Below are 16272 nucleotides of genomic sequence, written 5' to 3'. Positions count from 1 at the left end.
AGCGTGCTCCACAAGTCAATTACACAATCAATGGCAACGACTACACTATGAGGTACTACCTTACCGATGGTATTTATCCCAAGTGACGTTTGTGAAAACGATTCCATCACTCCAAGAGAATAAGAAGAAAAACTTTGCTGCAGCACAAGAATCCACAAGAAAAGATGTCGAGCGTGCCTTCGGGATACTTCATCAACGATTTGCAATCGTTCGTGGACCTTCCCAATTATTGAAAGTCAATGACCTAACAAATATAATGAAAGCATGTGTTATTCTACATAACATGATCATTGAGGACGAGCGTGATGATAGTCAAGGTCTGAACATGGAGTATAATCAACTTGATGATGATATTCCAGAATTGTCGCGCAAACCAACAAACGAGATTATCAACTTCATTCAGCACCACCATGAAATTAGAGACAGCTCGGCACATCATCAACTACAAGTAGATTTAATTAAACATCAATGGCAATTTTATTCCCAATAATAAAAGAGAAGGTTGTGTTAGATTCTCTATTTTATCATTAGTAGCGACAATGTATGAAAGTTTCTAGAATTTCCATTCCAAAAAACATGTTTGGTTCAAGAACATGCTCAAACGTTATTGTAATTTTTTCATTATCTGTAATAGTTTAAGGATTTGTAATGTCGAGCTGTAATCAAGCAACATCTATCCATGTTAGACTCAAATTCAACGACCACGTTTTCTATCTTCTTAATAAAACTTTGCAAACGTAAAAATTATATAATACAATAAATGTGCGAAAGTGCCACAAGCGAGTGGTACATAAAATACATCACCATTAATACTGAATAATACTTTAGTTACAAAAAATATAAATGCCTTAATTTTCGAACGCATTGCGTCGCGCCAATATCTCTCTTTGAAGTTGTTGGAAATATACTTGTTGAACTTCATTTAACGTACTCACATCGAGCAACATTATGCGCTCCTCTCTCTCCCACCAGGCGATTTCCAGTTTCTCCGCCTCCAACCTCAGTCTCTCGTCCTCTTGTCTACTTTTATTTCCCTCCATTTCTCTTTCATATGTCATTTTCTCGGCCTTGAGTCAGAAAAATTATTTCTCCTGAGCATGTGACTCCTCTAGGAGAGTATACTTACGCTTACTAAGCTCCACAAGCTCATCCGATGCCCTGCCTTGGGCCTTACGTTTTCCTTTCTCAGCTTTTCTCCCTATTGGCCTATCCAATTCGATGACATCATTAGTTTTCAGATTCTCGCCCTCTGTACCACCCACTAAATCAAAGGGTGAATTAGTTGCCACTACTGAGGTATGCGAATATGTAGGGGACATTGTCAACCTTCGCTTTGTCCCGTCTTTTGTGCAATGCTGATTTCATTTCGGCTGGTCCTTCAATAGTTGTCAACAATACTCGAATTGAAAGGTCGTTTTCTCAAGCAATTGGTACATGATCTTCGCTTTTTCAAACTTCCAATTCAAAATGAAAATCAAATAATTAACCACTTATTAAAGATAAAGGAAACATAATGCATAAAAATGATAATTAAGTACTGTCAATAATAAATAAGTGGATGCTTATACTTTGTCTTGCTCAGTCATGCCACTTTGATTCAGCCTTTCAACTTGGACGAGTTTAGCACAAAATTTATTCGTCGCCTTTTGAATGGCAGACCACCGATATATTAAGGACCCAACACTACTCTGGTGGCAAACGGTGCGAGAGAGGGCCTCCTCCACGAACGAGGGCAATCAAGAGAAAGATAGGAACACACGGGACCAATGGCAACAGATTTGGGGTTCGGTCGATTGAGGATGTACAGTGGTTCCTCAAATATGGGGAACAACTGTAGATTCCCTAAAACAAATCCCTAATTTAGGGAATGGGATAGGAGGCTCATTTTCAACTTTCCCTAAATTTGATCTCTAAATTTTAGGGATAACAGTAATTTAGGCATCCGGATGGGATGCTCTAAGTCTATTGGGTTGTCGTAGTTGTGTCCTGTAGTGGGTTTATTTTGTACATGTCTATTTAAATTCAAAAAATAGATGAATGAAATCAATCAGTTTTTCATCCAATATTTGTGTAAGTGTGGAGGCCTTGGGCACCTCGAATGACCTACAGACTTTATAGTTCCTTAATTTACAAATTACACAGAGCATAACAGTGGTCCTAGAGCCACGTTCCTGCGACATGGCGAAAGATACTTGCCAAGCTCAGCTGGCAGAAGTAGTAGCAGTGTTGAAGCGGGAGAAGGGGTACCTACGAGAAGAGTAAGAAAATAGAAAAGTTTGTTAGAAACAGTATTACAACATATCAACAATTTGGCATCCACCTATGAGTAGTTGGCAATGGTGGCTGGGAACCTAAGATTTGGAGAAGGATCTTATAATTCTCACACTAAGGTAAGTAATAATCCTTTGTTTGAGGGTAGTGGAGGTATACAAGTTAGGACACATGTTGGATTTTCCTAAGTTTGATGGGTTAGAACCTAAGGAGTGGATCCTCAAAGCCCAACAGTTCTTTTCATATTATCACACACCAGATCAACAAAGGTTACAAAGTAGCGTTTTTCATATACAAGGCAAGGCCCTCTCTTGCTACAGTTGGTTGATGGACTCAAGCCTAATGCATTCATGGGAGGACTCTGTGACAGTGCTAACAATACATTTTGGACCCTCAGCCTATGAGGATCTTGTGGGAGCTTTTACCAAATTAAGACAAACCACTACTGTGGAGGAATATCAATCCCAATTTGAAGCCTTATCTAATAAAATTAGTAGAGTAACGGAGGAGTTTCGTATTAGTACATTACTTAGTGGGTTTCGGGATGATCTCAGAATTATTGTTACTATGTTTAAACCTAACACACTCTCTGCAGCATTCGGTTAGCCAGGTTATAAGAAGAGGAGGTCCTTAGAAGAACCTGTGGTTTCTTACCCAAAATCCAACTTCAAAACACCAGTAACCAAACCTCACCCCTCAAACTACCACCACCAGCATCAATATTAAAACTACCAGCTCCACCAAGCAGACCTGATACCAAAAACCAATATCCAAACTCAGCCCCTTACAACACAACCAAAAGACCGACTTTACCCATTTGAAGAATCTCACCCACTCAAATGTAGCAAAGGAGAGAGAGGGGTTTATGTTACTATTGTGATGAGAAGTTCCAACTAGGGCACAGATACAGTCGCCCCAAAATTTTTCTATTGGAAGGAATAGGGATGGAAGAGGAAGAAGAACTGGAGGAAACAGATGGAACTTTGAATGTTATGCAAATGGAGGAAACCAAGGGAGAAGAAATAAGGGAATTGCTGGGCATTTCTTTACATGCCATAGCAGGATCTCTAGCACCAAGAACTATGCGGCTACAAGGAGAAATAAACAATCAAAAGGTGATGGTTTTGATTAATACATGTAGTATTCATAGTTTTCTTGACCCATATGTAGCAAAAAAGGCTAAACTATCAATGATGGATAGTCATTTGACAGTTATGACTTGCAAATGGTGCTACCCTCCCTTGCATTCGTTACTTTACAAAAGTTACAATTTGTTACTAATCTTTATGTGTTAACACTTGGTAGGCGTGAGGTGGTATTGGGGGTTGATTGGTTGAGGAGTTTAGGGTCTATTTTGTGGAATTTTTCTGATTTAACCATGCAATTTTCATTGGGTGATATTAAAGTTAAGTTGCAAGGCTTAAATTACCTAATAGGAGATGTGGAAGAACACATTAACTAGCTAAAAAAAGGGGACAACTAAGGGCCTATGGCTCCAAGTTTTGGATGGAGTTAAAGGAGATTCTCAAGGGGCTGTGTTACCAGCAGTAAAATAGGTGTTCGAAAAATTTCAGGGAGTCTTTGCTGAACCTATAGAGTTGCCTCCTCCTAGGAGCTATGATCACAAAATATAATTGTAGGAAGGGGCCAAGCCCACTTGTGTAAGGCCCTACTGGTATCTATATTACCAAAAAAAGGAAATAGAAAGGTTGGTGGCTGAAATGTTACAAACAGAAATTATACAAAGTAGTCAAAGTCCTTACTCTTCTCCCATGTTATTAGTAAGGAAGGCAAATGGCAGATGGCATATGTGTATGGGTAATTGTGCACTGAATAAGGATACTATTAAATATAAGTACTCGATACCTAACATTGATTAATTGTTTGATGAATTATATGGTGCAGTGATATTTTCTAAGCTTGATTTGTGTTCGGGGTACCATCAAATCAGGATAAATCCTAATGATATCCCTAAAATTGCCTTTGGAACTCACGATGGCCATTATGAGTTTTTGGTTATACTATTTGGACTAACCAATGCCCCATTCAACTTTCCAATGAGTGATAAATGAAATTTTTAGGTCGTTCCTAAGGAAGTTTGTGCTGGTTTTCTTCGATGACATCTTAATTTATAGTAAGACTCTATAGGAACACCTACAACATCTCTCAATTGTGTTGGAAACGTTGAAAACTTGGAAGTTTCTTTGCAAAGGAATCAAAATGTGTTTTTGGCAGCAAAAAGTGGAATGCTTGGGACATTTGATTTCCTAAGAAGGAGTAAGGGTTGACCCTTAGAAGATTACAACAATACAAAATTGGCCTATATTGAAGAACCTCAAGGCCCTAAAGGGGATTTTAGGCCTGACGAGGTACTATCGAAAGTTTGTTCAAAGCTATGGAGCCATCACAGCTCATCTTACTGCTCTTTTGAAGAAAAATGTCTTTCTATGGATTGAGAAGGCACAAGTAGCATTTGAAAAACTCAAGGAGGCAATGGTACGACCCCTTGTTTTAAGATTGCTTAATTTCTCTAAAACCTTTATTGTAGAATGTGATGCATCAGGAGAAGCCCTATGAGCTATTTTAATGCAGGAAGGATAACCCATTGAATATCTTAACCAGACACTTAACGGTAAGAATCTTCACCTATCTACTTATGAGAAAGAATTACTGTCTTTAGTTATGGTAGTAAGGAAGTGGCGGCACTACTTGTTGGTGCAGTCTTTCAAGGTTTAAATAGATCAGCAAGCATTAAAATATCTGATAGAGCAGCATGTGGGGACTCTAACCCAACATAAATGGGTGTCTAAGCTTCTAGGGTATGACTTCACAATGGAATACAAAAGTGGTAAAACAAACACAATAGCAAATGCCCTATCTAGACTACCCTCATTTCAGCTTTCCCATTCACCAACCCTTTCCAACCAATCCATAACTACCCAAACCAACTCCCACAACTCCACCTCAAACCAAACAAACATAACCACAACCAAACCTTCATCTTCAAGCAGTCAATTGATGCAAGCAAAATGGATGGATGAATTGAAGAAAGTTTACCCCTAAGACCCCCAGTTGCAACAACCGATTAGCCACTACCATCAGGGGATCTTGGACACAACTCTTCACCAAATTCAGAATGAGCTCCTCTTTTATAAAGCGAGGCTTCATCTTGGATCTTTGGTTCATTTCCAGTAGCAAATCTTGTAGCATCCATAGCAGTTCATTAAGGGGCCACACAATGGTGAATAAATCACAAGCTAGAGTAAAGATGGAGTTTTTTTTGGCCTGAGTTGAGAAGCGATGTTTGAGCCTTTGTGCATGAATGTGACATATGCTAGAGGAATAAGTTGAAGCCATCCATCCAGTGGGGTTGCTTCAACCCTTGCCTATTCCTTCAAAAAATTGGGAGGATATTAGTATGGGTTTTATTGAGGTGGAAAAACTATCATAATAGTAGTGATAGATAGATTAAGTAAGTATGCTCATTTCATGACTATTAATCACCCCTACACAGCCTTAACTGTTGCACGGGTTTTCATTGATAATGTGTTTAAATTACACGGGTTTCCACAGAGCGTTGTTAGTGATCGTGATCCAGTGTTTACAAGTCACTTTTGGCAGGAACTATTAAGAATCAGTGGAATAGAAGTCTTACCTAGTTTAGCATATCACCTGAAGACAAATGGGCAAACAAAAGGAATGAATAAGGTGCTCGAATGCTATTTAAGGTGTTTTTCCAGTGATAGACCAAAAGATTGGGTAAGGTGGTTACCTTTGGCAGAATAATCATACAATACCTCAACCCATTCCTCAACGAAAATTTCACCCTTTGAGACAATGTATGGCCAACCTCCCCCACGCAAGTTACCCTACAAAATGGGCTCAACCAAGATACAAGCTGTTGATGATGAGCTTTGAAGCTGTGACTTCATAACTACCCTAGTTCGTGAAAACCTGCAAAATGCACAAGTAAAGATGAAGTCTTTTACAGATAAAAAAAAAAAGACCGAGAATACAAGGATAGAGAGTGGGTTTACCTCAGATTTCGTCCTTACCAGCAGATGTCATCATCGATGAAAAGGAACCTCAAGATTGCACCCAGGTATTATGGACCTTTCAAGATCCTGCGCAGAATCAGAAAAGTTGCTTATGAGCTCGAGTGGCCCACTGATTCCCTCATCTATCCCCTTTTTCACACTTCTTGCTTAAAACGGAAGCTAGAAATCGGAGTTCAACCCTTGCCATCTCTTCAATTATGACTTAAGAAGGAACCCTAGCGCCGAAACCTAAGAAGGAGATACAATGGAGGCTTTTGAGGAAAGAAAATCGTGCAGGGGTGGAGGTTTTAGTTCATTGGGAGGGAACAATGAAGGAGGACTCAACTTGGGAATCTCTCGAAACCATAACCAGGCGCTATCCAGACCTTGTTATGTGCAACGGTTGATGAGTAATTTGAAGACTTCAATGAATTTCGGATGGTTGTATTAGGGTTATGTTTGCTTTGTCTTTTGTTATTGAGTCAAGGTTATTTACGTCATTTGCTTTATTTGTTATTTGTTAAGCTTTGGACCAAGTCTATGTTAGTGGGTCAGTTGATTTAAGTGGGTTATATCCTGGTAAGACATGGGTTAGCCTGTTGGGCTGTTATAGTCGTGCTTGAGTGAGTTTATTTTGTACCTTTCTATTTAAATTCAGAAAGCAAATGAATGAAATCAATCAGTTTCTCATCCAATATTTGCGTAAGTGTGGAGGTCTTAATTTACAAATTACACAGACCATAACAAAATACATGGTTTTAGCCTCATGTTGATGTGTCAGTGGTCATTATTATAATAATATTAAAATCTTTTTTGTTCGGGAATTTCTCTCTAGCCGTAATAGCAAAACCCTAGGGGACAATTTGGGTTGTTGTGGATTTCTCTCTATCTGCTTATTCTCTCATCTGTTTGGTGGTATTTGTTTCAGTGCAGATCTATTTCGAGTCGCAAATAGAGTTCGGTGCAGACGAGTTTAAGTGGTATTTGTATTCTTTTGGCTGTATGAATTCTCAAGCAAAGCAAATGCCTTCTACTTCTCTTTCACACATTTCAATCTCTAAATCTTGGAAGAAGAATCTAGGGTTTGACAATACTAAGTTCAACAAGGTCTACCCTTTGGTGCTTTTCTTGCTTTTTCAGGTGCTCTCTGTTATGGGTGTTTTAGGATTCAAAAATTACAAGGAACGAAAGATAGAAAGAAAGAAAATCAAGAAGAGCAAGAATGGAATGAAGAATCAAGAATCACAATCTTGGATCATTTCGAGGATAATCCAACCTCCAAAAGTATTTCATACAAGTTCTCATATGACTTTTTCTTACATTCTCGCGCCCCTTTATACAATAGATTAGAAAATGCTCGTATTACTAACATATATAGCACACTGCATTTTCTCATACACAAGAAAATACCGAAAAACATCATTTTATAAACTACCAACTAACTCATTTCTTGTATGAGTAAAACACCCCATTTCATTTATATCTAACGCATCGTTTAACCCACTCAACTCCAACACTTCACATCTCGATCATATTTCTTCTGAATTCCTTAATTTCTTCTATTCTCACTTGTAGTATACCTTCACCCTTAACATTCTCCCCAACTTCAAGAAGCCTTGCCCACAAAGCTAACTATAAGGCTTGTTTGAAAATAGTTCTCATCCTAAAATTCTCATCTCATCTCAACCCATCTCTTTCCCAAACATAATTTAAATACAAAATTTTCAAATTAATTATTACAACTTTTTCAAACTAATCATTACAATTTTTTCAAACTTTCAAACAAAAAATAAAAAATAATTTAACTTTTTTAAATTTCCAAACAAAAATAATATTATAAAACTATATTCTAATAATATTTTTTAACTTTATAATTTTTTTATTCAGATTTTTCTCTCTCCTTTCCCAAAATCTAAAAAATACTCAACTCAAAATATTTCACTACTATTCACAAACTATCTTACTATTATTCACAAAATTCTCATCTTATCTCACTTCTCAAACGAGCACTTAGCTTCGTTTGGAAACTAAACTCATCTTAACTCATCACTACAATTTTTTCAAATCCCAACACAAAATATAATAAACAATTCAATTTTTTCAAATTCTAAAATAATAATAATATTAAAAAATAATATTCTAACAATATTTTATCATCTCAACTCAACTCAACTCAGTTCAACATCCAAACGCAGCCCAAAGCACTCGCAAACTTCCATAAAGATTCCCAGGTACTGTCTTCAAGTAAGGTGCCACTCCATTTAATCAGTACTTTTGCGACTACTTGATTCCCAAGTTTCTTAATGCGCCTATCCAAAATTACCTTAGGCTTTGATTGAGCATTTATTTCTTTGTCAGCTGGAGGTAAAGATGGTAGTAGGGGTGGCAAATCGTATTTTCGAGTCGTGTTCATATTGTGTCAAGTCATGAACATTTGATTATATAGGTCAGTTGTATCACCCATTTTGACCCGTTTAATAATTAATTAGAAATATGTTAATATGACATGACTCATTTAAACTCGTTTGTTTCATGTAAATGAGTTGAACTAAAACACATAACTCATTTGATCTAATTAACATAATTTTACATAAAAATTAAAATCCATATTTATTAATAACGACAATATCTTAAAAAATATATATGTAACACTCAGGCCCAACACAAAACTCGTGCTCGAATTTTATTTATTTATTTTATATATGGATGAAAAGTTCACTTGAGTTTTGTTGAGTAAATATGGGTTTCAGCTACAGGCCCAATTTATTTACGAGGATCCAGCCCATGTTTTTTTTAAAATATTTGTTATCAACTTCAAACGGATTAGGGTTACAAATCTAGAGTCCCTTTTCACATTAAAATTCTTAAGTCCACGTCTTTTATATTATTATTATTATTATTATCATATAGATTATTCAACCTCGTGCATTATGGTGGATTCCTTTTTTTATTTTCAAATCCAAGTTAATCTCTAGTTGCTCTTAACCACACATGCACCTTGTTTTCTTTCCCTCCCATATTCAATAATGTGGCTAATGCCCATCAAGCGGTAACAGCAGTAATAGCAGCAATCACTGCCCTCTATGCACCTAAGTTTCGCAGCAAGCATACCAAAGTTTTTGGTACCGTAATGTACCGGTCACTCGGCTGGTACCGGTAATATACCCATTCCGTACCGGTCAAAATACTGGGTGTACAGACCGGTACAGTCCTATACCGGCCAATATTTGATGTTTTGGCCAGTACGAAATTTAGCAGTTGGTTTGATGGCATTTTTTAAATTTTAGTAAACTCTTAGGGGAAATTTTGGACTTTCACGTAACATATACCTTAGGTTTTGCTTCTCTCTTTTTCGATTTCTCATTTTCAGCCGCTTTCGGACTTTCAGTTTCCACTTTCAGGCGATTTCCTTCATCTGGCAGCAGCAGCGCACCCGAGTCCTAGACGGCCAGCCAGCAGTCCCTTAGCTCGCATTGTCGTCTCCTCCATCTTGTCGTATGTTGCCCGGTTGCCGTCGTCTCGGTATTATTTTTTTTAATTTGATTTTTTTTGTTACTTTTTTTTTAATAAATAAATCAGAATTGTATTTTTATAGATGTTTTAGATTATATTGTTATTGTGTTTGATTGTATTTTTATAGATGTTTTAGATTATATTTTTATAGATGTTTTAGATTATATTGTTATAGTGTTTGTTTGTATTTTTATAGATGTTTTAGATTATATTTTTATAGATGTTTTAGATTATATTTTTATAGATATTTTAAATTATATTGTTATAGTGTTTGTTTGTATTTTTATAGATGTTTTAGATTATATTGTTATAGTGTTTGTTTTGTATTTTTATAGATGTTTTAGATTATATTGTTATAGTGTTTATTTGTATTTTTATAGATGTTTTAGATTATATTTTTATAGATGTTTGAATCTCTGATCAATTCAATAGCTTTAAAACAGTTTTACTAAAAAATAGTTCTTTATCCAAAAGAGAATGCTAAACTAAGTAGTTTTAAGAACCTTGTTCGAGTCTAGGATGCATATATGCTTGGTGTTTTTTTTAAAGCTAATCATGTTTGGATTTGATGAGTTTCTTCTTAATGGCTTACTTATAAGTGTTAATTTTTTATACTTTAATAGTTAAAAATGTCTAGATGTCAATCAACCGGTGGTATGACTTCAACTCCAACACTTGCTCCTGTAAGATCAGAAGATCCAGCATGGGCCCATGCCCGTGCAGTGCCAGGGGCAAGAAATAATACTGAATGTTTATATTGTAATAAAGCAATTAGAGGTGGCGGGATCACTCGGTTGAAGTATCATCTAGCTGTGATTCCAGATAATGTAGAAGCATGTAAAAAGGTCTCTGAAGATATAAAATGGCAAATGAAGGATTTGCTTGATGAAATGAAAAAAGTAAAGAGAAGAAAAGAAAAATAAGTTTATTGGAGGCGATATAGATTTAACATCTGATGATATTGATGATAGTAATAGTATAGAGGGACAGTCTCAGCTTTCAAAAGGTAAGGGGAAGTCAAAAAAATCTGGAACTGGAAAGTCAGTGGGGGGATTGAGTAGATTTTTTGCTCCAAGACAACTCCTGGGTCCCAACTTTCAAGTAAGAGTTCTATGTGTTCAAATGAGATGATTGTAAAAGCAAAGATGGTTGTAGCACGCTGGTGATATGATGCTAATCTACCTTTCAATGCGGCTCAATCCAAGTTTTATCAACCAGCTATCGATGTCATGACTGCCATCGGGTTAGGATTCAAGGGCCCATCTTTATATGAGTTGAGAGGAAATTTGTTAAAGATGGCTGTGGATGAGGTTCAAGATTATTTACAATAAATTAAGAAGGTTTGGAATGAGACCGATTGTTCACTAATGGCAGATGGTTGGACAAACCAGAAGCAACAATCAATAATCAACTTTCTAGTTTATTGTCCGAAATGTACAATGTTCTTAAAGTTTGTTGATACATCTGGCCTTAGAAAAGATGCTGAAACATTGATTAATATCTTTGATGAGATTGTAATTTTAGACTTGTAGTTAGTTTTTTTTTATTATGCATAACTATTATTTTATTATGCATGTACCACGGTCTCTCCTATAGACCGTCCGCACACCCTAGCTCTCATCGTCACACCACGGATAACGTCCGTGCATGAGATTTCATAACGAGCGATGCCCAGTTCTGCTTCCGGCGCGTACATGGCCCAACATCCTCTAACCTTGCCAGCAAAAGGCCACTAAATTGGTACGAAAGCGTTACCGCCTCATCCGTTCCCGTCGTTGCCCTGTGACAACTCATGGGACATCACGCCAGTCTGTTACGCTCGCTAGTGACCAGAGGAGCTCCACCGAGATAATGCTCCATCTCGGCTTGGGGTCGTGATACACACGCACCCACATAATCAGTCTCAATTCCAAACAGACAACGTGACTTCATAGCACAATTTATTTAATACGATAAATATGCATTACAATAGCAAATATTGGATGATATCGTAAATAACTCATTTACATAAAATTTCCATAATTTCAAATATACAGTTTCACAATCAACTACACGCGTAACCTCATACTTCAATCCGGCCCAAGGCCCAACATTAACACCAACACCAACTGCAATTAAATCCTAACACTTCAACGGCCCAAGGCCCAATTCCAACAAACAATAGTTCATAAATAAATGTCATTTACAATGTCAATTCAAATCTCACAGGTCGTGTTGGAAAATTACTCGCACGAAGATGGGAAATTTCTGGAAGATTGCGCGAGAGGGAGTGTTGCTCAAGGTGGCAGCACAACGGTGGCACACGGCAGAGCTTAGGGATGCTCAGTGCCAAAAGAGCTCTCAATTCACGAGTTGGGCCAATTTACAAGTTGAAATAAATGGGTGACTCACGGGGATGATCAAACAACCAAGGAAAAACACTGTGTGCGGTGGTTCACAGTGGTGCATACGGCAAAAAGGCTTAACACTTTCGGGATAGCAACCACAAAATTTGGGAACTAAGATTTCGAGTTTGAGAGAGAGAAACCAACAAATTTTTTAGATCCATTTAACTGAAGAAACTCGGTCTTTTTATAGACCAAGTATGGCGGTTTGATTGAAGATGAAAAACACAGTTTATACGCATGGAAGCTTGAGGTGGAAGTGAAGGTGGCCATGTGTCACCTAGGTAGAGAACACGAAAAACGACAGAGTAAGCCGTGGATGAGAAGAAGGAATGTGGCGCGAACGTGTGGTTCGGTGGCCAGCAGTGCATCTCGGAGTCCACTACCGGTCGACACGGAGCTGCTCATGGAAGAAGGAGGTGGATGGTGGGAGGTAGTGACTCATGACAGCAAGTGGAAGGAGAAAAAATCTGAAAGAAGGTAGAAGAAAGGAAAAGAAACCAGAAAAGTATAAGAAAAGAAGAAGAAAGGGGAAGAAGAACAGCTGCATGGCGCAAGGAAAAATTAAGATGGAATGATGGAACCCTAAGGGATTCACACCAAAACGGCGTCGTTCCAAATAAAGAGGGCTGGGCTGGGTTCTAAGTAAAACACACGAGCTAGGTTATCAATCACACGGGTTGGGTTTCACTTCACACGGGTTGGGTCTTAACACAACATGCACGGTTGGGTTCACATTAAAACACACACAGCCCAAAAATAAGATTTTAACTACACACAAGCCCAAAATAAATTATAAAGTAAAATAAATTAAAATAACATAAATAAAATAACACAACTAAATAAAATATAAGGAATTAAACACATGAAAAATTAGGGATCTCACACCTACCTTTTCCTCTGGTACCCTGCGGGGGAGGTAATTTGGATAACAATGTAACTGGTCTGCTCATTTGCCGTGATGGAGGTCAAGATAAGTTGTTTGGGCTGTCAGGGGCAAGATCCGCTCTCTTGGATGAGGAGGTTGAGCCGCCTTCTCACCTATCATCCTTCGTTGGAAGGTAAGCTGTTAGGGCAGTTTAGAACTGGACCTGTTCCCGCCCGTTGATATCACAAGGATGGGTAAGTTTGGGTCAAGCTGGCGCTGAACCCACACTTTGTCACCCCGGAGGTCGGGATAAGCCTTCGGGCCATCAGGGGACTGGACCCGCACTCTATCGCGAGAGGGATAGAGTAACCTTAGGCATTACACTCATCCCTTTGGTCCCGTAGGAGGTACGTTATTCGGGTAGTCCTTCACTGGACTCGCTTCCTCCTATTGATGCTCACGAGGAATGTAAGTCTTTGTTTTTGGGTAGCCGAAGGCTGACTCGCATTCTGCTGCAGTAGGGATAAGGTAACCTTTAGGCCTACCTTTCACTCTGATACCTTGCGGGGAAGGTAATTCGGACAGTGATGTGGCTAGTCCGCTCCTTCATAGTGATGGGGGTCGGGGTAAGTTGTTCGGGCTGTCGAGGGGGTAGGACGCACTCTCCCAGATGAGGAGGTTGAGTCGCCTGCTCACCTATCATTCTTCGTGGGGAGGTAAGTTGTTTGGACAGTTTGAGACTGGACCTGCTCTCGCCTGTTGACATTGCAATGAATGTTAAATTTAGGTTAGGCTGGGGCTGAACCCACACTTCGTTGCGGTGGAAGTTGGGGTAAGCCTTTGAGCCACCTGGGGGGCTGGACCCCCACTTTATCGTGGCAGGGGTAGAGTAGTCTCAGGCATTACACTCATCCCTTTGGTCCCGATGGAGGTACATTGTTCAGGCAGTCTGTCACTGGACCCACTCCAGCCTGTTGACGCTCACAAGGAAGGTAAGTTTTCATATTTAAGTAGCTAAAGGCTGACTGACACTCCTCCGCGAGACTGATAAGGCAACCTTTAGGCTTACATTTCCCTCTGGTGCCTCACAAGGAGGTAAGTAGTTGATGGAGATTCCGTGTCGAGCCATGCAACTGGTGTTTCGCACCACAGGAAATAGTTATCTTAGCAAAATAGAATTCACATAAGAAGTTTTGAGGGGGACAAATCGGAGTGTTTAGCTGCTACGACTGATTTTTGTCCACTGTTGTCTGTCATTTATTCTCTTCCTTGCTCCTTATTTTTATTTCCATTTCCATTGCTTCCATTTTTCTTTGCTTGCTACTGTTTGTCCTCTGCTTGACCCAAGTTGCCCGCTGCTGTTTGCCATTTCTTCTCTTCCTTGCTCTTCATTTTTATTTCCATTTCTTTTTACTTTCTTTTTCTCTCTTTTTTTTGTTTGCCCACTTACACTTGGCTAAGGTGGCGACTGTCCGAGGTGGCGACCGTCCAAGGTGCGCACGCGACATGCAGGGTACCGATGGTGCACGCATGTGACACGCGAGGTGTCTGGAGTCGTGCATGTGGTGGCCAAGCGAACGCGGCCAGTGAGCAAGTTGCATGGGCCATGTAACGTGCCTTAGGGGTGGCCCATGGCCATGGAGTCATGTGTCGATGTTGTGGCCGTGGAGTGGAGGTTTAAGGCCGAGTAGTGTACTAGGCAACGAGTTTGCATGGTCGTGGAGTTCGGGTGACAAGTTGGAGCTTGTCTAGCCGATGAAGATGTTTTAGGAGCCATTGGTCGATGAGTTAGAGTTTGTCTGGCTGAGGAAGATGTTTGAGTTGGAAGCCTGTTTGGCCGAGGAAGATGTTTGAGGAGCCACTGCCGACAAGTTGTGCTGTCCGAGAAGCCACTGGCCGAAGAGTTGATTTGTCCGAGGAGTAGCAATCCTCCAATGGGCGAGGAAACCTTGACTGTGAGATGGCCGAGGAGTCCAGTGCACGTTTTGTGCATTGGGCATGTGCCTTTAAGCCACCAAGGTCGGCCGTAGGGGTCGGGGACCACCCCTCAGACGACAGAGGATGTCGGCGGTCCAAGTGGTGACCGCTGGTGGGATCAAGAGGCTCACGGTGGTCTGTCGTGAGCTCGCTACGTGCACCAAGTGCTTAGCCAAAGGCCACTATTGCCCGTCATGTGCCGAGACGTGCCGGAGGCGCTCAGACCGGGTAAAACTTCGCCAACGGTACACCTGCCTGCCGGCTTGTTTGAACCACAAGAGGTGGGCTCGCTTCAGGGCGCACGAGAGAGCATGCACCCTTTGCCCACTGCGCATGGCTTGTGCAATCTTCCTCGCAGGGAACTCTGTGGCAGCAACAAAAAACACAGGCGACCCGTATGGTGGCCAGAGGATTCTTGGGTGCACGTCCCGCCGACGTAATCATGGCCGGAGTCTTGCGTCGTGGAGACAAAAATCACCGGCGGTCATCGCAGTGATCGCCAGCGGGTCAGTGGGCCTCATGGCTAGGTGGCACGAAGCTCTCACCGTGCACCCGTTGTGCATTGTGCATGGCAATGCCCGCACTCTGTGTATGAGTATGTGCCCAGTGTACATTTAAGCTCAAGTGGTCGGGGAGTTTTGGACCCCGGCCCTAGGGGTGGGCAGTGGGGGCCCGTCCCCCTCTACCTCGCCTCCGTCAGCCCGGCCTTGCATGGTAGACCACTAGTGGGGGAGGGCGCGAGCTGACCCCAACGGGGCCCTGCCTCGCACCCCACCCATATTTATTTCTCAAACATTATTCAAACACAAAATACTTTCAATTTCAGATTTTTAACTTTTTCATTTAATTAAAATCGAATTATTACAATATTTTCAAATTGTCAAACAAAACACAAAAAATAATAGTATTTTTTCAAATTAAAAAAAAAATTAAAATAATTTTTAAAATTTATAATATTTTTATTTAACTTTTTCTCTTTTATTTTCTAAAATCTAATAAAAAATATTAATTCAAACTATTTTACTATCATTCTATCTATCCAAAGGCCTTAAATATGTCCCAATTTTCCTTTTAAAATAGTAAAAGTGTAAGGCCTCGTTTGTTATTAAGATGAAACGAGATAAAGTTAAATAAAATATTATTAAAATATAATTTTTTAATATAATTTTTATTTTAAAATTTATGAAAATTAAATTATTTTTTTATATTTTATTTAAAAGTT

The sequence above is a fragment of the Juglans microcarpa x Juglans regia genome, chromosome 6D (genome assembly GCF_004785595.1).
Source record: "Juglans microcarpa x Juglans regia isolate MS1-56 chromosome 6D, Jm3101_v1.0, whole genome shotgun sequence".
NCBI classification, from domain to species: Eukaryota; Viridiplantae; Streptophyta; class Magnoliopsida; order Fagales; family Juglandaceae; genus Juglans; species Juglans microcarpa x Juglans regia.
The sequence above is the reverse complement of the archived record's forward strand: the minus strand, read 5'-3'. Positions refer to the sequence as shown.